The sequence below is a fragment of the Vicugna pacos genome, unplaced genomic scaffold (assembly GCF_048564905.1).
Source record: "Vicugna pacos unplaced genomic scaffold, VicPac4 scaffold_19, whole genome shotgun sequence".
NCBI lineage: Eukaryota > Metazoa > Chordata > Mammalia > Artiodactyla > Camelidae > Vicugna > Vicugna pacos.
In genome coordinates this window covers 36760592-36782916 of record NW_027328740.1, presented here as the reverse complement: position 1 = coordinate 36782916, position 22325 = coordinate 36760592, and the positions used below count along the sequence as shown (strand labels likewise).

General features: G+C 47.4%; 1 protein-coding gene across 1 annotated transcript in view; it reads right to left on the bottom strand.

Annotated features, from left to right (window-relative positions):
• Positions 1–14053: 14053 nt before the first annotated feature.
• Positions 14054–22325, bottom strand: part of LOC140692917 (uncharacterized) — a 47562-nt gene continuing 39290 nt past the window's right edge. Inside the window, exons 6-12 of the mRNA XM_072957127.1 lie at positions 21627–21743; positions 21094–21208; positions 20834–20915; positions 17513–17599; positions 17019–17178; positions 15839–15926; positions 14054–14108 (exon numbers count right to left, since the gene is read on the bottom strand). The gene's annotated coding sequence lies outside the window, so the exon portion shown is untranslated. The remainder of the gene's footprint in view (positions 14109–15838; positions 15927–17018; positions 17179–17512; positions 17600–20833; positions 20916–21093; positions 21209–21626; positions 21744–22325) is intronic.

Below are 22325 nucleotides of genomic sequence, written 5' to 3'. Positions count from 1 at the left end.
AAACCTGTGCCCTGTTTCCTAGGCTTAGTCTTGCTGTTTCTGCACCTTTTGTGAAACAATGTTGCCTAGATCCTGAAATATACAGGAGACCCTATTCTCAAGGCTCTGACTTTGAAGGATATTATCACTTTTCCATTCGTATAAAGATAACAAGATACAGAATAGAAAATAACATTTGCTTGTTGGAGGTTTACACGGATCTGACCCAGGTGAAGAGCTGCAAGAACAAAGGATTCTAACAACAAAGAATTCATACACCAAGTTTGCAACAACCAAGCATTCCCGCTTCCCCTTTTTAATATAAGAAGAGCCTGAATTCTGACTTGGGATGATGGTTCTCCAGGACATTGGTCTACCATCTTCTCCGCTGGCTTTACAAATTAAAGCCGCTATTTCTTGCCCCAAATCCTTGTCTCCTGATGTGTTGGCCTATAATGCACGAGTAGAACAAGCGTGGACTCGGAAACACAAACATACATTGAAAGTACGCATTTGGTATATTAAATGACCTGCTTCCACTCGTATTCCTGAGGTTTTCTTCTCTTGACCACTCCTACTATATTTATGAAAAACCTGTCATGTGGACACATTTCCTTCTCTAGCCACTACCCTTCCATGTAAAAACTGATGCCAAGAAGGCAATGGAAGTTGCTAGAAGGTATTACCTGGCCAAAAAAGAGCAGAAGTGGGTTCTGGCTGATGTTCAGGAGCAGGCCGGGGCACCTGACAAGATGTCATAAGTACGGATAGACAGCTGGGCACCAAAGGAGAAGCTTCTAAACTTCCATGAGGGACTTGGATAGGAAGGAACAGTCCCAGACTATAGCTCTGATCCCACCACGAGCTTCCTGGGCAAGGCTGGGCAAGTCATTTAAATTCTCTAGACCCGTGCTGTCCAACACGGGAGCCACCAGCCACATGCAGGATTATGATGTTATTCTGTAGCCAGACAGAATTATAAATAAACACTTTATTGCAAAGGGTCAGCAGGTATAATATTTAAAAACATTATTGGTTATCTTGCCTTAACAAGTTATTTTTGTATGTCTAGCTTTCTGTGGGTTGTAATGCCTGCGACTAATGTTTCCCTTACAGTGAGGTATTTTGAAATTATAAGTTACTGGGCACAGTACACTCATATCACAGTTGAAAAAAACTGATTAAATAAGCAAGGTGATCTGACTTAGTAGTTATGAGCAGGGGCTCTGGGGCCAGCCTGCATAAGTACTAATTCTCACTCTCCCTCCAGGGAGTTCTGTGTGAATCTTGGACAAATTATTGTTGCTGTTGTTGTTGTTGTTGTCGTTGTCATTGTTATTATTTGTGCCTCTTTCTCCTTACCTTTTAAATAGCGAGGAAAATGTAGACTCTATCCCCTACAGTGTTGGCAGGATTAAATGAGTAAACGTCTGTGCTGCCCACTTCCCTGGGTTTCAGCATTCTCCAGGCAATCAGTGCAAAACACAGTGGCATTCTCCACTGTCTTCGTCAGTCTGGGATTCTGTAACAAATTACCGTGTGTCGGGTGGCTTAAACAACCAGCATATTCCTTATGGTTTGGAGGCTGAGGCTTTCAAGGTCAATGTATCTGGGAGAGGATTGCCAGCTCGAAGATGGCTGTCTTCCCACTATCTTCATGGCCCAGAGAGGAGAGAGAAGCAAGCACTTTGGGGCCCTGTATAAGAACACTAATACCATTCATGAGGGCTCTACTCTCATGACCTCATTTTATCCTACTAATCACCTCCCAAAGGCCCCGCATCCCTATATCATCACCCTGGGAGATGAGGTTTCGACATATGGATTTTGAGGGGATGCATTCAGTCCACACATTGGCTAACTCTCCCAAACATGCAGTCATCAAACCTGTAGCTAATTTCAAAATAATGTTTATATCTCTCTGCCCATTTCCATTCCTACATCTACTAACACTGAAGCCCTGCTACATTTTATTTCTTATTTTCCTTGTGAGGTTTAATTGATTCCTCTAACTCCAAGGATTCGCTCACTCCAGTCTGCTTGACAGCCCTGCCAGGTAGGTCTTCCTTAAAACACCTTCCCACTTCACCTGGTTGTTTTTAGGTGTAAATGTCAGAATTCTCTCCACACCCCATCCTAGACCTTTAATCCCTTACACTACCACTCACTATGTTATTTTCCTATTACCACTGTAACAAATTCCCATAAGCTTAATAGCTTAAACCAGCACAGAATTATTAGCTTATGGCTGTGGATGTCAGAGATCCAACACAGTTCTCATTGGGATAAATTCAAGATACCAGCAGGGTTCCTTCCTCCTAGAGGGTCTAGAAGAGAATGTTTCCTTTTTTTTTTCCAGTTTACAGAGGTCACCCACCTTCCTTAGCTTGTGCCCCTCAACTTCCTCCATTTTCATGGTCAGCAGCCTTTCTGAACATTGCTCCATCGCTACACCTCCCTCTGATTTTAAACTCAGCTGGGAAATATCCTCCATTTTAAGGACCCCTGTGATTACATTCAGCCCACCTGGACAATCCAGACTACTCACCCTATTGTCTCATCTCTGGATCCCCTTGTCCCATCCCACTCAGGCAGTATGTATGTGGCTGTGACATTCACCTTGTGTAACATTTCCTCATGAGCAATTTATGGTTCAAGGCACTTATAAGTGACTTTTTGTTTTTCTTCCTTATCCTTTCTACATTCAGTTTGTCTGGTGAGATTATATGAATCCTTTTTATTTGTGCCCCTGCACTAATCTATAATAATGTATCATGGGTTTAAAGGCTAACTAATAGACAATTTAGGAGACAGAAATCCTCTAAGATTTTTAATCCTAAAATATCTGTCATCCCTTTTGCCATGTACAGTAACATGTCACAGGTGGCTACCCTGTGGCCGGGGAGGGACATGATTCTGCCATCACACTCCCCTCATTCTCACCAATGTGCTGATCAACTAACCAAGGATCTATGCTCTCCAATTCACTCACTTCCTCCTCCTTTCCATTGACTATCCTGTTCCCACCGCTTCCTTCATTCACCACATCAGGATTTCATGACCACATTCTCCCCTAAATGAAATGGGTATCTTGCATCTAATGTCTGACAGCTGTTCTTATTGTATATGCACACACTGACCTATACATAATCCCGTCCATCTCTTTATTTTCCTAGAATCTTCCAGAAGAATCAGTTCCATGATGATGATGATGATACTGACAATGATGACAGGGGCCTCTCAAGGATTCTGATAAAGAGGGAATCGATAAAGGGAGGGAATCATTGCAAAATTGCCCCAGAAACAGGCTTAAAGGTAAATAACTCTTATAGTGTTTAATGAAATTGACTAATATTTAACTATTTTTAAGACTTTATATCACTGAATTTAAAATTTTAATGGGAATTTTCATTCACCACTAACCAAGATTCAACTCTGGGACCAAAATCTAAGGATTTCTGTCTTCTAAAAAATTGTCCACTAGCCTTTTAAACACGTGATCCTTTTAAAAAGTTTAGTGCTGGGCTGAAAATAAGCAGGATTCATATAATCTCACGAGACACAGTGAATGTGGAAAGACTAAGAAATAAAAACAAAAAGCCATTCATAACGTCTTGAACTTTATGTTGCTCACAGGAGAAAATGTTTGCCAATGTGTGTGTCACATCAACATGACGACTGAGTGGGATGGGGAAGCTGATCTTCCTCATCAGTCATTTATGCTGATTTGTTAGATGCCAAAACAGTTTCCTCATTGAAATTGCTTCTAACAAGTATGGAAGAATTTAGGTTCTACCAAAAGCAGGCTAAATATTTTCCCCTGCTTTCAGGTCTCTGGACTGAATGTCCCCACAAGAAGGACATGGTTATGTTTCATAGGGAAGTCTTCCTGAGAAGCAACAGGCTTTTCTAGGGCAGAACTGCAGGGCCCCCCATGGAGGGCTGGAGGAGGTCTAGAGGGGACACTGGAAAAACAGCAGGAGTGAATTCAGATACTGCTGCTCAGGTCGCCAAAGACAGCATTGCTATCTCTAAGGATATGACATTCTCCCAAATTTTCCATGAGTGAAGGAGCCTGTGAACACTAAGCAGGTTGTTAAGACACAGCAGCACATAATTTGCGTGACAACACAATTAGAGTATGATTTGATATTTGGAAAATAACTAGCCCATTGTTCTTTGAAACTGCAGCAGTAGCAATAGAAATAAAAAAGACTGAGCCGTCTTGGAGACAACAATCAATAAACAATTCTAAATCTGCAGAATTCCTTGACAATATTCAAGCAATGAGCTAGATGTGTGCTGCAGATACCTCTTACTGCAGGGCTCACTCCTGCAAAGCATAGAACTAGTTTCTCAGCACACAGAGGGAACCAAGTCAAGATTCCTAATCTTTTGAGATTTACTAAATGGCTGGAAAGGTCAGACAAGTACATACAGGCAAATATGATTAAATGTAATCAAATAATATCAAATGTGATTTGAGCACAGACGAAAGAGAAATTCCTTTCACCTGGGATCTAGAGAGACTTCTTCAGAAAATGTGGCTTTGGAGACGGCCAAAGACATGGGTGGAATTTTGGCAGAACAGGATGTAAGGAATTTAAAAACTTATTCTATAATTCATATAAAAATTCAAAGGATCCCAAAAATCCAAAACAACTTTGAACAAGAAAAACAAAGTTGGAAGACTTGCACTATCTGATTTTCAAACTTTTTTTTATAAAGCTACAGTAATCAGAAATTATGGTGTTGGTGTAAAACAGGAAAATAGAATAATGGAACACAATAGAATGTTCAGAACTAAACCAAGACTTATACAGACAATTGATTCTCAAAAAGGATGCTGTGGAGAAAGGATCTTTTCAGCATGTAGTGCTGGAACAATTAGATCGTGATACGCAAAAAAAAAAAATGAACTTTGATCCACACCTCACAAAATATACAAAATTTACCTCAAAATGGATCATAGATCTTAATAGGAAATCTAAAACTATAAAACAGCTAGGAGAACAAGCATAGGCTTAAGCTTTATGGCCTTGGGTTTGGCAAATTTTTCTTTGCTATGACACCAAAAGTATCATCTATTTTAAAAAGAAACTGATAGAGTGAACTTTATGAACATGAAGACTCTTCAATGCTCTTCTAAACACTGCTAAGCAAATGAAAAGACAAGCCATAGACAGAAGCTATTTGCAGATCATATATCTGATAAAGGTCTCTCTTTGTATCTGATCCAGAATAAAGAGGTCTCAAAATTCAATAATAATTCAAACACCTGAATGAATGAGGCCAGAAAACACACTTCAGTAAAGATATCCAGATGGATAATAAGCATATGAAAAGATGCTGATTAAAGGTGTCATTAGTCATTAGAGAAATACTTTTAAAAACCACAGTGAGATACTAGTTCACATACATACTAGAATGAATACAGTTAGAAAGACTGACCTTACAAGGTGCTGGCAAGGAAGTAGAGCAACCAGAACTGATACACACCACGAGGAATTTACAATAGTACAACCATTTTGGAAAAGTCTTTAACAGATTCTTTTAAAAAGGTAAACACCTGTGTACCATATAATCCAGATATTCCTCATCTGGTGCTTTAGAAAGGAAAAGCATATGTCCATACAAAGACTTGTAACCAAATATTCACTGCTATTTTATTTATAATAGCACAAGTTGTAAATAACCCATGCATCCATCAAGAAGTAAATGCAGAAAGAAATGATGGTCTATACAAACACTGCTCACAATAAACTCTTCAGTAAAAACTCAGCACTAAACAATACTCTACTATAAGACAAACAAGCTATTAATACAGCAACACAGATGATTCTCAAAATAATTACACTGAATGAAAGAAGTCAGACAACATAGAGTAGATACTGCATGAATCCATTCATATAAGGATCTTGAAAATGCAAACCACTATGTTGTGATAGAAAGCAGATCAATGGTTCCCAGGGGAAGAGACGAGGAGGGAGGGAGGGACAACAAAAGTCAGGAGAGAAGCTTTGTGGGTGATGGGTATGTTCACTGCCTTGAGTGTGGTCATGGTTCCTTGGGGATATACTTACGTCAAAACGTATTAAGCTGTACACTTTAAACGTGTGAAAATTATTTTGCCAAGTATACCTCAAAGCTGTTTTAAGAAAAAAGGCACTTTAGTCCTGATCCACCTCAGCGCCTGATTGGAGTGACATGATCAGTCCCTCACACTGTCTGCCTAACGGGAAGGTAGAAAAGCTCTCACGGAAGATAACATGGATTTTTCATTTGCAATGTCTGCCATGTAATAAAGAATTTCTAGACATGCAACATGTCCAGACTATATGACAGATAACATGAGAATAAGGAGCATTAGACAAAGGATGCAAACCCCAGGTGATGTAGGCATCAGAGTTACCAATAAAGGCTATAAAATACTTTTAATATATTCAAGAAAATAAGGAAATGATGGGACAATAGATAACAGGGTAGAGACTTTCACCAGAGAAATATACTGGAATGTATTTTTAGGAAAAATCAAACTGATACTCTAGAACTGAAGCTTTCAGCTCTGGAAACAGGTAAACAGAGCTAATTAGGATCCCTTTTAAGTAAAACTTTCAGTAATTCTGGGTAAAATATAACAACAAATTAACACAGAGCTAACTATGGAGAGAGAAGTTCCCTGATGACAATACAAAGAGGACACTTAAAGCCCAGAGTGGTCATCTTGTGAGCTGATGCCACCGCACCCTGGAGGGAAGGGGTTTTCATCTGCACATAAATAGGGATACAATGTCCACGTAGGAAAAAGGGTCCATACCAGATGTAGAAGACTCTTCCTCTATATCTATATAGTCAGAGACAGAGATGTAAAGTGGCAGCAGAGGTCACAGTGACACAGGGCCCTGGGCCAAGGAGTGTGAGCACCTCTGCAAGCTGGGAAAGGTAGGATGACGAATCCCTCCCAAGAGCCTCGGTGTGGAACTTAGCCTTGGCCACTCGTTGGTTTTAGCCCACTGACATTGACTTTGCACTACTGCACCCTAGAACAGTGAGAAGATGAATGTGTATTGCTTTAAGCCACTGAGTCTGTGGTCCTTTGTTACAACAGCAATAGGAAAGGAACTCAGGAACCAATATGAACTTGAACCACAGGCTGCCTGCTGTGCTGGCAGGAAGTCCTTTGTCTCTGATCCTGGGGGAGTGTCCTGTCCTCTGGCAGCATCCACAAACTACCTCATGCTAACTTGGCAGTTTGCAGAGGGTTAAATCTTATCCCTGCACAGTTCTTGATATTTAGTTAATAAAAATGATGGTGTCATCATGGGTATTTTTCCATCTTTTAAATACCCTTCAGTCTTCTAATAAAGCTACTTCTAATTAAGAGACCGTGTAAATAGTTTTCAATCTTCATAATAAATAACTGTGGTTTTATCTGGTTACTTAAATTATGAATAATAATGTTCACATTTGTAAAAGTTATTAAAATCAACATTGTTTAATGAAAATATCATTTCTTTTCGCATGAACATGTATTAACTACAAGAAATGTTCCATGCTTTCTTCTACGATTTACTGTTAGAGCCTTAAAGAATAATATTTTCCTCAAAAGATATTACGGCAAAGGGATTTCTTTTGGTGGAACTGTTCCGGCATCAAATCTGGTGCATGTCTCAGGCCACTGGCAACATAGAGATGATAGAAATTAGGAGGCATTATAAACACAGAATCATTTTTAAAGGAATTAAAAAAACTGGATGTGTGTAAACAAAGAATCAGAGAATATTCTGGTGAAATAAATGTATTTTTCAGCTTAAGCAAGACATGGGGTGAATAAATCTGAAATGAAAAAACCACCCAGAGATTAGCAGCGAGTCATGCATGCAGTGTGAATGATCAAAACCAAGTTGTTTCCAAACCAGTGTGCAGGCTTGATGCCTTCATGAATCAAATCTGTGTGGCACCAAGCCACCTCGAATACATGTTGATGAGGTATTTATAAGCCCTTCACCATCCCAAATCAAAGCCCACGCACGAGCCACAAGACCATCACCTACACATTTGGAAAACACACAACATGGTGAATAGCACTTTTCTTGTTCAGTAGCCGGTGGCAGCGAACTGTCAGCAGACAGAGATACAGGGACACAGAGGCACCTCCCCTCACTCAGCTGATAAACTTCCGTGCATCCCTGGGGACAGGATTGTCATAAAATGCACCATGGATTGATTCTCCTCCTAGGAAAGGAACCGTAGTGCTGTCATTAGGTTTGAGCAGGGGTGGGTGGAGGATCTCAGAAGAGTTGTTTCAGCACACCAATAGAATTCTTGGCCACCGTGACCACGAAAGACAAGTCCCCTGCCATCCCGGTAGGCACTTGGGCTCCTGACAAAAGCTGGGCTCAGTAAAGGGTTGAGTAGAAGGCACAGACCTGAGGGATGCCCCAGCAATAGGCAGGAGGTAGGGCCTGGTTTATACTGCTCTGGGTGTATCCCAGACTCATCCGAATACGAAATCAGAAATTTGCAAAACAGCAGAGCTGGGGTGGATCATCTACTCCAGACTCCTCACCTTACAGTTAAAAGGGTGGCAACCCTGACAGGCAAAGCAACGTGCTAAAGGCAGAGCGTGGAAGTCGCAGTGCCAGATGAAACGCAGCGTGCAACCCCCGTTCAAGGCCGCTGACTCTGACGACGGGGCCAAGGTTTCCAATGAGGAGAATAAGACAGTGTAAATACTTTGTTCCCCCTAAAACCCCAAATGTTTTTTAAAGGCACAAAAACTCACCTTAACTAGATCTCTTCTGAGGGGGCTCTCTTCTGCTTCTTCGTCTTTCTGTCTCCATTTCCCTCTCTCAGACACAAACACATTCAGTTTTGTGAAAGGGGACTTCCTTCCATACAAAGACAGACTTCACATCTTCAGAAAGATACCTGAGAAAGCACGTTTCTCAATTCAAGTCTTTGTGGGAGTTCTGGGCAACTGGCTTATTTTCTAGAACAATCGGTAGTTACAAAATCAGGAAATCATCTTCCACAAAGGCAGAGTTCTGGTCCGTGTTGATAAAGTTGGGGATGTCACATTTCATGAGTCTGTTCGGCTCCTCCTCTGGCCACCTGCTGCATCTGATGGCTTCCTGGAGCCGAATAACACTGTAAAGGGCTATGGTAGGGATACCAGCTTTAGCCTTGTCCAAGTGGTCCACTTCATTGATGTAGCAGTGAAAGAGGGACCTAGATTCGTCATTGCACTGCCAGAGAACACCTTGGGCAGCAGCGGTCTTCCAAAGTCTGACACAAAGCTGTTGAGTCTAAATCTCTTCTCGGGAGACTCTGCATTGCTACAAAGAAAACCAAAATAAAATATCGTTCACAGTGTAGCTTGGTGACCTGAAGAATCATAGTTTTTGCCATCTACTGAGAGTAAATCCCTGCACAGAGCATGCTGACATGCACTGGAATTGAAAGACATCACTTCTGAACACATACAATTAAACCCAAGGCAAAAGTCTAAAGTGAGGGCCCATGGACCATCCTAAAAAGACATCGTTCCCTGAGAATCCTCAATATTGGTGCCTCGCACACCAGTGTTTCTCCGTGGGACACTCAGATCTCTTCATCAGGATTCGTTAAAGTGCTTCTTAAAATGCAGAATCCTGGGGTGCACACCCTCAGAGTCTCCAGAGGTAGCGACTGGTAGTCTGTATTTTCATAGCCACCAGGATAACTAAACATGCTCAGGTTTAGCACCGCAGTCTACATCGGGTCACCTGAGCATCGACAATTCTGTCTCACGGGATGGGGGGTGCCATGTGTGTCAGGGTGCTGTCCTACCCATGTGTCTCCCCTGATTCTCAGAACTGACAGTGCTGCCCCATTGGGCACGAAATACCACCGTTTCACAATGCATACGCAGGGCGCCCGACTGAAAAACAATCAGTGATAGGAGAGGGGACAAAACTCAGCTTCCTGTTACCTTGTTTCACTTACTGTGGGACGAGTGATCAATTCAAGGGTAATAAATCAGTGAATGAGTGAATAACATGACTCGCGTTAGTCCCACGAGTGCCTGGAAGAGCAAGCCTGGGCACATTGAGAACCATAACAGCCCATCTACTTAAATGTCATCCTACACAGATCTATGTAAAGGTTACTTCCACCCAGGCAGTGACTCCAGAAGGGCAAGAATCATGTATGAACACACTCTCAAATCCAGAACAGAACCTGACAACAATTAGGCTCTGGAGACTGTGTTTAGCGAGTGTGGAATCTCAGTGATTCCAGCTCTTACACCTTGCCTTCCCATCCCACCACACACGATATGGCCCTTATGTCCAGTTCTCCCGGGGCTGGGGCCACGGAACCCATTTATAGGACTGGAAGAATCTGATCATTTAAACCATCCCCCAGATTATCATCAAGAGTCACCTGCATTTCAGGGATCAGTAATCCCAGAAGCTTTGCAGTTCAGGCAGCTGAGGGATTTTTATATCAGCTCTGTCTTCTACTGTGACTGCCTGGGTGACATCAGACAAGGAATTCTGAAAAGCCTGAACTTTTCCTTTCAGGAATAATCTAATTAACAAATCTCGTTGACCACTCAACAAATGTGATGTGAAGATCAATGATTTTACACAGGAGTACAACATTCACTAGGTCGTGGATTTAGAATCAGAGGAAAATCATTTTAGAAAGATTGACAGAATGTAGCTTTAATGCGAATTTAAGTATTCTTACCTTTCAGTAAATCATCTTCCCCTACTTATCACTTCACCCAAGTTTAAAAGATGTCTGAGAACAGGGATGAGTGTGCCAGCAATCTGAGACCCAATAACCTAAAATGTCACCTAGGAAAAAGAGGGGAGTAACACATTTTTAAAAAGCATGGCGAGGATGGCGGGGCCATCCCCAACCCCAGACTAAGAAGCTCTGAGTAATAGCTTTCCTGCCGGCCTGGGGCATCAGCTGATGTGAAAATCCACCCAGAAACCTCACTGTCCAGCAGCTCTTCCATAACACAGGCTACACTTTCTCAGAATTAAGAATTGCGTCCAGTAACCACTTCGCTGAAGAATAAAGACAAAGGAGAACAAGAGAGTTCTGCCCCTCCCAAGGGAGAGCCCAGACCTCGGGCTGCATGCACTGCGCCCACCTCCCTGGAGAAGAATAAACTGGAGAAGGGCGTTCTGCGAAACTGTGGCAGCAAAGGTTGAGATGGGAACAAATTGACCAGCTGGCCAGGGACAGCCCCCTCCGTCGCTGCCTTGGCGGCTGCCTCAGCCCTCTCAGCCCATCCTGCCCACCTCCGGTGGCTAAGCTGTCAGGGAAATTGCTTTGCGATCTGGAGCAACAGAGGCTGCCCACAGGCCAATCTGCGGAAAAGATGGGCGCTAAACCCCCAGCTCCCGAGTGACAGGCTCCATACCCCCGCCAACACCCCGACGCCCCCGCACCCTACCGCAACCCCGGGGAAATATGACCCGAAGAAGTGTGACCTGGGAACGAGGGGCAGCAGAGGCCGCCCCCACGTCAGGCCTGCAGAGAGATTGGAGCTTATCCTCCAGCTCTCCAGGGGCAGCCCCTGTCCTCTCCACCTCCTGATCTCACCGCGCCCACCTTCCAGGAGCAATCAGACCAGGTGTGGGGTGTCAGGCGAATCTTGCGCCAGAGAGGACGTCCCCAGGCCAGGTCAGGGGAGAGGAGAAGAAGTGGCCCCATTAGGCGGGGCAGCCGGCCGTCGCAACTGCCTCTGCCCTTTGACCGCATCGGGCCCGTCTCCCAGGAGCAAGCTGACCTGGAGACGGGCATCCGGCTTCTTGGGCAGCAGAGGACGCCCCCAGGATTGTTCGCGGGGAAAAGGAGAGCAAATTGACAGGCTCCGCGCTGCAGGTCTTCTACCCCCGCCATCGCCACCCCCGCACCTTAAAGGCACCGCCCAGGGCGCCCCTCCCCCAGCAGGCTGAGTAGGACACGTGAGTCTGGTGACCTGGGGCAGGAGAGGCCACTCCCACACCAGGCCATCGGGGAGACGGGAGCCAATCCACCAGCTCCCCAAGGCAGCCCCTAACCCCGCAGCAGCCACCACTCTTGCCCATGACCTCACAGTGACCTCCTCTAGGGAGCAGGCTGACCTGGAGAAGGACGTCCGACGAACTTGGGACAACAGGGACCGCCCCCAGGGCAAACCATGGGGGGAAGTGGGAGCAAATGGACAAGTTCCCTGGGAAAACCTGCCGCTGCTGCCACCACCCCCAAAGTACCAAGTCCAACTCCCGGGGTCAGGCCGACTAGGATACACGCGTCTCGTAACACAGGGCAACAGCGACCGCCCCCAGGACAAGACGCGGGGAAGATGGGAGCAAATGGGCCGCTCCCCCGCTGCAGGCCCCCGACCACCGCCACCCCTGCACCCTGACTACCCTGCCTCCCGCCCCCAGCAGGCAAAGTGGGACAGGGGTGTCCCGGGACCTGGAGCAGCAGAGGCCGCCTTCAGGCCACGCGGTGCAGACATGGAGCTAATCCACAATCTCCTCCGGGGCAGCCTCCCTATGCCTGCAGCCACCACCTTACCAGCCCCCTGACCGCACCGCACCCATCTCCCAGGAGCAAGCTCACCTGGAGTCGGACCTCAGGCAAATCTCCGGCGGCAGACGTCGCCCCCAAGCCAGGCCGTGGGGGAGAGAAGAAATGGAGCAACTCCCTGGAACACATCCCCTGCCCCTGCCGCCTCCGCCGCCGCCTCCCAGGAGCAAGCTCATCTGGAGACCCGCGTCCCGCCTCTAGGGCAGCAGAAGCCGCCCCTGGCTCCGCCTCCGGGGAGAGCGGAGCGAATTGATCGGCTCCCCCGCGGCAGCCTCCCTCCCCCCGTGGGTCCCGCACCTTAACGGCCCCGCCCCTACTCCGCACTCAGCAAGCTGAGTGGGACAGGAGTGTCCGGCGACCTGGGGAAGAAGAGGCCGCTCCCAGGCCCAGCAGCCGGGACAAGGCAGCTATTCCACCCATTCGCCAGGGGTAGGCCCGCTCCGCCCCTCTGCCGCTGCCACCGCCCTCTGACCTAACCGCCCCACCTCCCAGGAGCAAGCTTACCTGGAGTGCAACATCTGGCGAATCTCCGGCGGCCAAGCCCCACCCCAGGCCAGGCTGCAGGGAAGAGAAGAAATCGATCGGCTTGCCCGGGCAGCCTCCCAACCGCCACCGCCGCCGCGGCAGCCCAAAAGCATTGCAATAGCCCACCGGGTTCAGGCTGACTGCAAGGATGTGCACTTGCCTTCTTATCCTGGCCAGGTCCCTGAGCACCTCCCTGCATCCCTACACTCCCTGCACCTCTGCACCCCTGCTTCTCTCTGCAATTCTGCATCCCTCCACCCCCACATCCCCTGAAATGCCTGCGCCCTCCACAGCCCCTGCACCCCTGTCACCAGTTACACTTTTGCGCTGCTTACACTCCTGCACCCCTGCATGTCCCACACACCACCTCTTGGGCCTTTGGCAGAGTCTCTGCTGTTAGACCAATGCACAGTGACTCACTCTTTGCCAGTATATGATGCATCAGTGGACGTCAGGGGTTGCCTGCAGGAAGGTACATGTTCCCGGTCACTAGCCTGGGCCACTAGGGTGATCTCTGTGAGGTCACCCAGGACGGGTTCAGAGATGCTGTTCTCTGGGAAGAGAGGAGTTGAAACCGGTCTTGAGGGCAGAGCTGTGCTCACCAGGCCGTCCACGCTTCATGTTTTACACAGGGCTTCGGAGAAGTGAAATGGATCCGGCCAAGTAATACCGGCCTGCTGTGAGCCCACCTCAGTCCTGGGCTCTGAGTCAGACCGACTGGCTCCCTCAATCAGGGCCCAGTTTGGGCACCTGAATGGTCCCTTTGAGGCATCCCAACAGTTCTCAGGATGAAGTCTGGCTGCTTCCACCCCATGGCCCTCCCTCCTACTGTGCTGGCCTCAGGAAGGTTCCTTATATGGGGAAGAAGGCAGCCCACACCCTACCCCACCCCTCACCTTTCTCTAACCCAGGCTGGTGCTCTCTCTGCCCCTCAGAGTCTGGGAAGCCATCCCTCTTCAGTTATGTCCCTTCTGAGATGGACTTGCTTCCACTCAATTCTAGGCGAGGATGCACCATGGAATGCACTGGGTAAGAGAACCAAAATAAATAATTTCTTCTGTGAGGTTGTCTGTTTATCTACTGGGGCTGGGCTGTGTGTAGTTTGCTACAGCTATTGGTGTGAGAGGCTAAAACAGCCTGTGTGTCCTTGTTTTCATCTCCCCGCTGTCTTTGGGTTTTCCCTAGACACTCCTGAGACATTTACTTCTGTTAGTATTATTCCTGTTATTACACACGGGCCCTACTGACATGGAGGTAAGGTGTTGGGGGAGCGGGACAGAGCAGGGCATCTGCAGTCCTGTGATTAGTTCTCATTGAGCCTGTGCCCTGAGCTGTGACCTCCACAAGTGTGTCTCTTTCCCCCCACCCCAATTTGGGTGACACAGAAGGGATTTCCCTTCTCCCAGGTTGGTTAGGCTCTGGTAAAATAATTTCTCATTAAAAAAACAAACAAAAAACAACTTCCCCCAATGAAACAGAATGTTCTGGGTGTATTTCAATACAGTTATTTTCTCCTCTCCAGGCAGGAAGCATGAGGAGTTATCCTCTGACCTTCATTCTGAGAACAGGACACGGTCCTGGATGTAAAATACATGAAAAAGAGCATGGGGCCCCTCTGACTGGCCCGCTGGAGTTGTCACACTCTGATTTCCCCACACTGAGCCTCCTGCTGGCCTCAGGGACCTGTTAAATCTGCCTGCCCCCGGGGTTCTTACAAAAGCAGGTTCTGCCTTGGGAGCTGTGACTCTCCAAGCCTGCCCGCTGTTCCCTTTGCAACCTCTCTGGGTTGGAAGCAGCTTTCCCCCTCAGTCTTCTGGGATCTAAGAAGAGCAGTGGGTTTGCAGCTCCCTCAGATTTGGTGTTATTTTCAGGACAGGAGGAAGAACTTCTGAGCTCCACACGAGCTGGACCAGAGGCTGGAATCCTCCCTTCCTCTGCCACCGTGCAATCAGTGGCTGTGGTTCTAGCCGAGTTTCTGAAGATGTGGACTTAAACACACATATCCCAGCCCTCACAGGAGCACACAGTCCCATAAATCCCCCTAGTTTCCACTGGTAACTATGGAGCCGATGGGGACACGGGTTTCGGGACCACAGAGGCCTGACTGCACGACTTGCTCCGTGGCCTATTTACGTGGTTGCTCCGGGCCTTGTCTGAAGTGGCTTGTTTACCACACCTGGTACGTGGGAAACACAAAATAAGTACTAGAACCTTCACTTTTTCTCCCTCCAGGGCCTTCAAACGTAGAAAGTAATAAGTGAACTCAGACAGCCTAGTCACCACAATGAGGTCCGTCCAGCCTGGCTCTCCTGAGTGATGGGCACTGACTTGCACCTTAACTCGGAACAGTAGGGGAACTGCCTTCCTCTAACTGGGCCTCTCCCCACACCAGGCACGCCCGCAGCTCAGACGGGGCCAGCTCCCCCACTGAGGTGTGTGCTGGTGGCTTCAGTGTGACCTGGCCCTGCCGGGACATGAACCTGCAGTGAGTGAGGTGGAGGGTCGGGTGGAGGGGGGTCCCTTCTGGGGTGGCAGGGGGCCCGGTAGCACCCCTCCCAGCCTGGTGCCTGGGGCTCCCTAACACCTCCTACAGCTCCTGGGTTGGCTCCGGTCCTGGCCACTCCACACACCCTCCCAGTATCTTTTCATTATGTCCCTTTTCTGCTTTTATCAGCGAGAAGTGGCTTCTGTTGCTTGTTCAGTGAAACAGTACATCGGGAAACCAGACTACTTCTAACATCAGTAAAATACCAACCTCGGTCAGCTCGCCGGGCAGACCGTGCACCACAAAGGCCTGAACAGGGCTGTGCGAACGGCTTACGTGAAGGGTCCTCAGCATCTGTCTTCAGAGATACAGAAGCTGATGGTTCAGGTAAAACCTCAGGGTGGGATTGAGGAATCCAAAGCTGGTTGGTTTCAAAGGCTAACTGGTCAGACCAGACCCCTGAGCTGTGGTCAGAAGCCTGGCTCACCGTCACGCAGACTCAGCGCCCTAAGTGCCGGGTGGAGCCGGTGCTGTTCCCTTTGTAGGCTCTCGTTGGCGATTCAGTGTAGCCCCTTAAATACAGCAGAAATTCCAGCCCCATTAGCCCCCACCCTGAGTGTTCCATGACACAAATCCCGGGAGTGTTTAATTTTCATCTTTGTTTAGGAGGATGAAGGTGGTTCAAGAGAAGACATAAATTCACACTTAGTGACACAAGGTCACAGCCAGTACTTCCTCCACGGAGAACTATGTGCTCCCACAGTGGTGGCTGGGGGCTCGGCAGAGACCCTCTGCTGGTCCCAGAAGGACTCGCTCCTCTGGCCACAACTCATGGGTTGGACAGCAGATCCAGAGGGTGACAGAGCATCTTTCCTGGGAATTTGGAACTGACACATAGAAATCAAGTTCACTCATCTGGAGTTTGGCGGAGGGGAGGGGCGGTGGTTGGAAATCAAATGAAACCAGAGCATGAGACACTTAGAAGTGAAAGAGCGAGAGACAGAGAGACTGAGCTTGTGAGAGCAAATAGTCAGAAAGAAGGCAAACAATCAGGGGACAGAGGAATTCCAGCTCCTGACTGTCTAGTCTGTCCCAGCCCATCAATGACCCCGCGAGATGTTTAATAACATTCCAGTTTTGCAGATTAGGAAACAGGCTGAAAGAGGTGGGGGCTGGGTTTGGGTGCACAGTTAATTCAATTGCCACTGGACCCCACACTTCCCATTGCCTGAAGGCACCCTAATCCTCACTGGGACCCCTGTGGTCCCCTGACAGCCCAGCACCCTGATCAAAGGGACCCTGCGGGAGTGGGAACCCCTCTTGAGTGTGGAGAGTTCCCTGCCCCGAGATGCCATGCATCAGCAAGCTCCCGCTCACCCCAGCTTAACATCAGCCCAGCTGTACAGTCTCCCAACCCGCTTCCCTCCCTGCCAGGCACCCCCAACCTTACCACCGAGTGTACTGCAGGAATTCAGGCACAGGGATGCCCAAATCAACACGAGCCCACCGGCTATAGAAACAGCAGACTCCCAGCCCCACCTGGGTTGCGAGGGGACAGAAGGTGTCCTCAACTTTCATGTGTCTAAAACAATCTTCTTCAGCTGGAGGTTCTAGAGAAAAATAAAAGGTCCAAAACATAGTTCGGTGAGGAATTCCTCCAAGGACCTGACTCCAGTGTCTACAACCATGTGTACCTACCCCCGGAATTGGGGTGAAGGTGGATTATTGATCAGCACAACCCCTGGTGGCCCAGCTCCTTGGCTTGGCTGCCCAGAGGGGGCTGGGGGAATGGGTAAGGCCAGGGCACTCAGGAAAAGCACAGAGGACCTGACCTCTCCCTTCTGCACTCGTAAACCCTTCCCCAAATCTCAAGGCATTGGACAGAGATCCGCCACAATAATGAGATGCTCCCATCTCTTCACTCACTCCTGTCGGTTCACTTACATGCTGAGCATCCACTGGGTCCCAGGACAAGACACATAGAATGGCTGATGGGACAGGCTTGGTCCTTCCCCCTGGAACCTGTTCAATCTGATCATAGAATGATCACTCATAAAGAGTTTCTCAAAATTATACAGAGACCAAACACCAACTGCAGAGTGAACCAAATTTAAAAATATATATGAAGATCCCCCAGTCTCCCCGCCTAAGGTTAACAGCATAAAGCAAAAAATTCTTGCCTTTAATCAGCAGGGAAGTTGTCACCCCCTCTCAGGTGGAAAGGAGAGTTATTCTTTGAGCACGTCACAGAAGTGCTCCATCGGATTGGACCAGGGCATCTACATTCATTCAGCAAATGTGTATAAGCTCCTACTACATACGGGAATCTCCTAACTAGACCGTTCCCAAGGCTCTCGGGCTTTATCAGTCAACAAAATAGACATGACTCCCCATCACTGGGGGCTCAGAATTTTAGCAGAGGAAACAGGCAGCATGTTGGGGTAGCAAGAGTTTGGATAAATTTTTTAAAAAGAGTGATATGAGCAAACTCGGGTGATGGCGGTGGGGTGGGAGGCAGGCAGGAGAGAATAAGGCAATCCTGGCAGATCTCACGGAGTAATGAACTTGAAGCAGAATAGATCCGGAGGAAGAAGGAAGAGCCGGAGCCAGAGGCCCCCAGAGTGAGGGGGAGAGTGTGGGCAGAGAGGCAGAGCACGCCGGGTCCTGAGGCCTTTGTGACGACTTTGGCTCCTAATGACATGGTGACCCGTTTAGTGAGTTTTGAGGGGAGGGGTGATGTAGTCCAACTTATGCTATTGTGTTTCTGTTTTTTGGGGGGAAGTAATTTATTTATTTTAATGAATGTGCTGGTGATTGAACCCAGGATCTCAAGCATGCTAAGCATGCGCCCTACCACTGAGCAACACCCACCACCCCCAATGTATGTTTTTACAGGCTCCCTCTGACTCTGTGTGGATGAGAGATTGTAGGAAAGCAAAGATGGAAACAGAAGGCTATTGGTATCCAGGAAAGGCTGAAGGTGGCTCTTAGGAGGGCGGGGAGCAGAGAGCAGGTATTTAATTATGACAGAATATCCAGAATTTTCTAACAAGCTGGATTTGCTGTCTGTGAGTGTAAAAGAAAGAGAGAGAAAGGACATGGTTCCAACATCTGGGCCTGGACAATGGGAGGGATGTCCTCTCCGGATGGGAAAGGGGATGGGAAAAGGTGGGGCTGAGCAGGTGGAAAGGGGCTGGTATCAGCTCAGTTCTTCAATGTCATGGTTAAGAGGTGTGTTACATATTGCCACAGAAGTGCCTAATAGGTAGAGGAATCTGTTTTCTTTTTCTTTTTAACATTTAAAAAATATAATTAAACATATTAATTGTATTATGTGAATGATTTGGGAATTTTGTTTCATGCCAAGTTATATGTTATATATAGCCAAATGGAGCATATATCAAAAAGGGGAGAAATGAGGGCTTTCACATAAACTGACTGTCCGTAACGTAGGTAAAATTTCAATAAAACCAGTCTTCAGGGCAAAAACCTCATCTCGGTGTTACATAAAAATAAATGAAAAACGACTATGTTGATGTACCATTATTTCATGTTACATAATAGCCCCAAACTAACAGTGTTTAACTATGAGGCTTGTAGAAATACTATTCGCTTTATTCACATAAATACAGAAGTGCAGAAATGTTCTAAGGTAGAATTAGCATCTTAGTGGAAATAATACATATTTGAGCATTTTACATGATATATATGTACTGATTCAAAATTTGGAAAAGTAATTACATAGTAGAACATATGTATGAATGTGAAAGCAAGATGAATGAAAGGAAAAGAATGTGATGTGAGTCTCAGGGATAAAGGCTCAGATGGAAAGGGGAAATCAGGGAATTTTGGAGAAATCGAGAAATTGATGGCATGCCAATTTCCAAGGCTGGGTTGCTTCCACCAAAGGAATAGCAGAGAGAGAGAGGAGAGGCCCAGGAACCCACCCTGGGGAACACCCACAGTATATGTTTGGAAAAAACAGGAGACATTGGCAAAGGACCAGCCAGCAGGCCAAAAGCAGAAACAGACAGAGAGATGGGCTGGAGGTTGAGTGAAGCAGGAACACGGGGTAGGAGGGATGGAAGAGCTGGGTCAAATGCTGCCGAGGGGCCAAGCATGATGAGGAGTCAAAATTGACCACTATATTTAGCAACATGGGGTCACTGATGGCCTTGACAGGGCAGTTTCCATAGAGCGAGGGATCAGGCGAAAAGCCAGAATGGGTGTAAAAGGGGATGGCTCAAGAGAAGATGCAGACAGTGAGTTTAAACAACTCCTTAAAGATTTGCTGCAAAGACACAGGGTGGCAATTGGTGGGGGTGAATTAGGGTCAAGGAGTGCTGTTGGTTTAAGAGGATGGACGTTTATATACTGATGGTGGCAACTAGCAGGAGAACAAAATAGATGAGGCAGTGAAAGAGAGGATGGTTTTGGGAGTGACAACCCAGAGAAGATGGGAGGGATGGGGCCTCGGGGACTTTTGGAGGAACTGGCTTTCGATGCCACTTTTAATAAGCGGTGGGGCACCGAGAGTGAGGTCACAGACATCAGAAGGCGAGCGGATGTGCTGGGAGTTGCTTGTGAAATTTCTCTTCTGTTGGCTTGTTTGCTTGTTCAAAGTAGAAAACTAACCTTACCAGCTGAGGAACAAGGAGGAAGAAAGAGTTACTGGAGCCATGAGCAGAAGATAAGAAAGAGCCTTCCAGGGAGAATGGGACAGTAAAAAGGGCAGGGGGAGGCGGGGGAGTGCGCTCCCAGAAAGTTACATTTTCTCTTTGACGTCCCCAAATGTGTGATGTGTTATTACCCTTCCTGCTGTCTACAAAATAAAAATTAATTATGGTTCAGAGGAAATGCTATTTCATTCTAAGAGGCTGCCTGTTTCTCAGGAATGGTCATCTTAAACTGCAAATATTACAAACAATGTTGAAAAGATGAACCTGTGTACCTAAAATCCCCTATTTTCTATTAATCTGTTTACTACTTAGTTCCCCTATCAATAACACATAACAAATACTGCCATGATGGAGGTACACCGATGCTTAAAAGGAAATGAGATCTGTATCCTTTTGCTAAATTCCATGGCTTCCTTAATATGCAGTTCCACTTGGAATTTAGGAATGTCTGGTATAAGAAGTGAGAAACAGTTTGAGAAAATCCCGGCTCAGAATTATACATCACAACCACATCTCACAAGTATATACAGCCGTAAAAAAGTTTAAAAGCAAAACTCCGTAACTACTCTTAAAGACCTTTGCAAACCTGGGCCTGCCAAGATGTTTCCAAACTGGAAAGGAACTCCAATCTCTTGCCTGGTACCGGACCAGAGGCTGGACAGCCTTTTCTGTAAAAGCGAGAGAGTAAATATTTTCAGTTTTGCAGATCATTTTGTTGTAACCATGCAGGTAGGCAATAAGAAAGCTAAGAGCACTGGGAGATAGGAAACAAACGGGCATGCCCACACTCTCCCTTCCACTCAGGGCAGCTTCTCTGTGGTGGGGAGCTTGGCCACAATCACTTGCTTCTTTTTTCCATTGGTTTCTTTGTTTCCACCTTACTGCTCGAGCTCAGAACTTCAGGTGGGCCTGGTCCTTCAGCATCCATGCAGAGAAGGCTGAGCGGGGTTGGGAACCCCACCTGATGGAGAAGAGAGATTACTGGGAGGGACATTGTGGAGGCCACCATGACACGAGACAATCACACCTTCCGGGGTGAAAGGGAACGAAGACAAGGGAAGGACACAGTAGTGGGACCCCTAGGTCGCCTGCCAGGCTTGTTCTCCCTGCACGGCAACCATGGGGGCCTGGGGGGTGTTGGGCTTCAGCTACGGTGATTAGGATGAAGGGACTCAATATAAAGGACCCTCCAACTCCTCACTAGGTTCCAAACGCAGCCCCTCTAAGTCCACCCTCTGAGTTTCTGGAACTCTGCTGGAAGAATACATGAGCAGGCCAGAACCAGAGCCCAAGCCAAACATGACAGGGGCTCGTGGGGCTGTAACCCCATGCTCAGTGGTCGGGGACTCCTTGCAAATCTGCAGAAATCCCTGTTCCACCTCATTCCTGGGAGAAACCCCAGATCTCCTCCTGCTCTGTCTGTTCTTCTCTTGAGGCTATTGTCCTGGAGGGATGTTGAGTCATTGAACCTGGTCCTCGAAACGTACATAAGCAGCCTGTTCAATAAAACAAATTATGCACTTTTTCACATTTGCCAGTTTTTTGATTCCAGAAAGCCTGTGGGACTCATTCTCACAGTCTCCTGTGCCCCCACCACATGGTGGCCCTCTGCTCATGTAGACACGATTTCCCACAACTGCACCCTGCCTCCCAGCTTGTCAGAGGGGAGTGTCCCACAAAGACACAGGTGTTTGTGAGGATCCTGTCCCCCAGCAGAAAACCTGCTCCTGGAGCCACGGTCAGGGATCTGGCCTCCTAAGCCGCTCAGCTCTAATTCAAAGCCTAAAGTGGGGGCCCCGAACATTGCTGAATGACTTTCTGAATCACCTGGACTGGAGGGGACTGATTTTCTTTCCAGGAATGGAGGTAGCGCAGCCTCCATTTTCAGGGCTGACCTTGACGATGGATCTAGTTCCCCCGACTGCAACGCAGGAAGGAGTGGCCCTTCCATCCCACAGGTTGGAGACCCAACCCAAGGGAGTACTGAAGCAGTGCATTGCTGCCAGGTCCAGCATCCCTGCAGAGTGGCCTCTGCCCTTGAATGACCCCCTTCCCAGGGCCTTTCTTGCCCGGACACC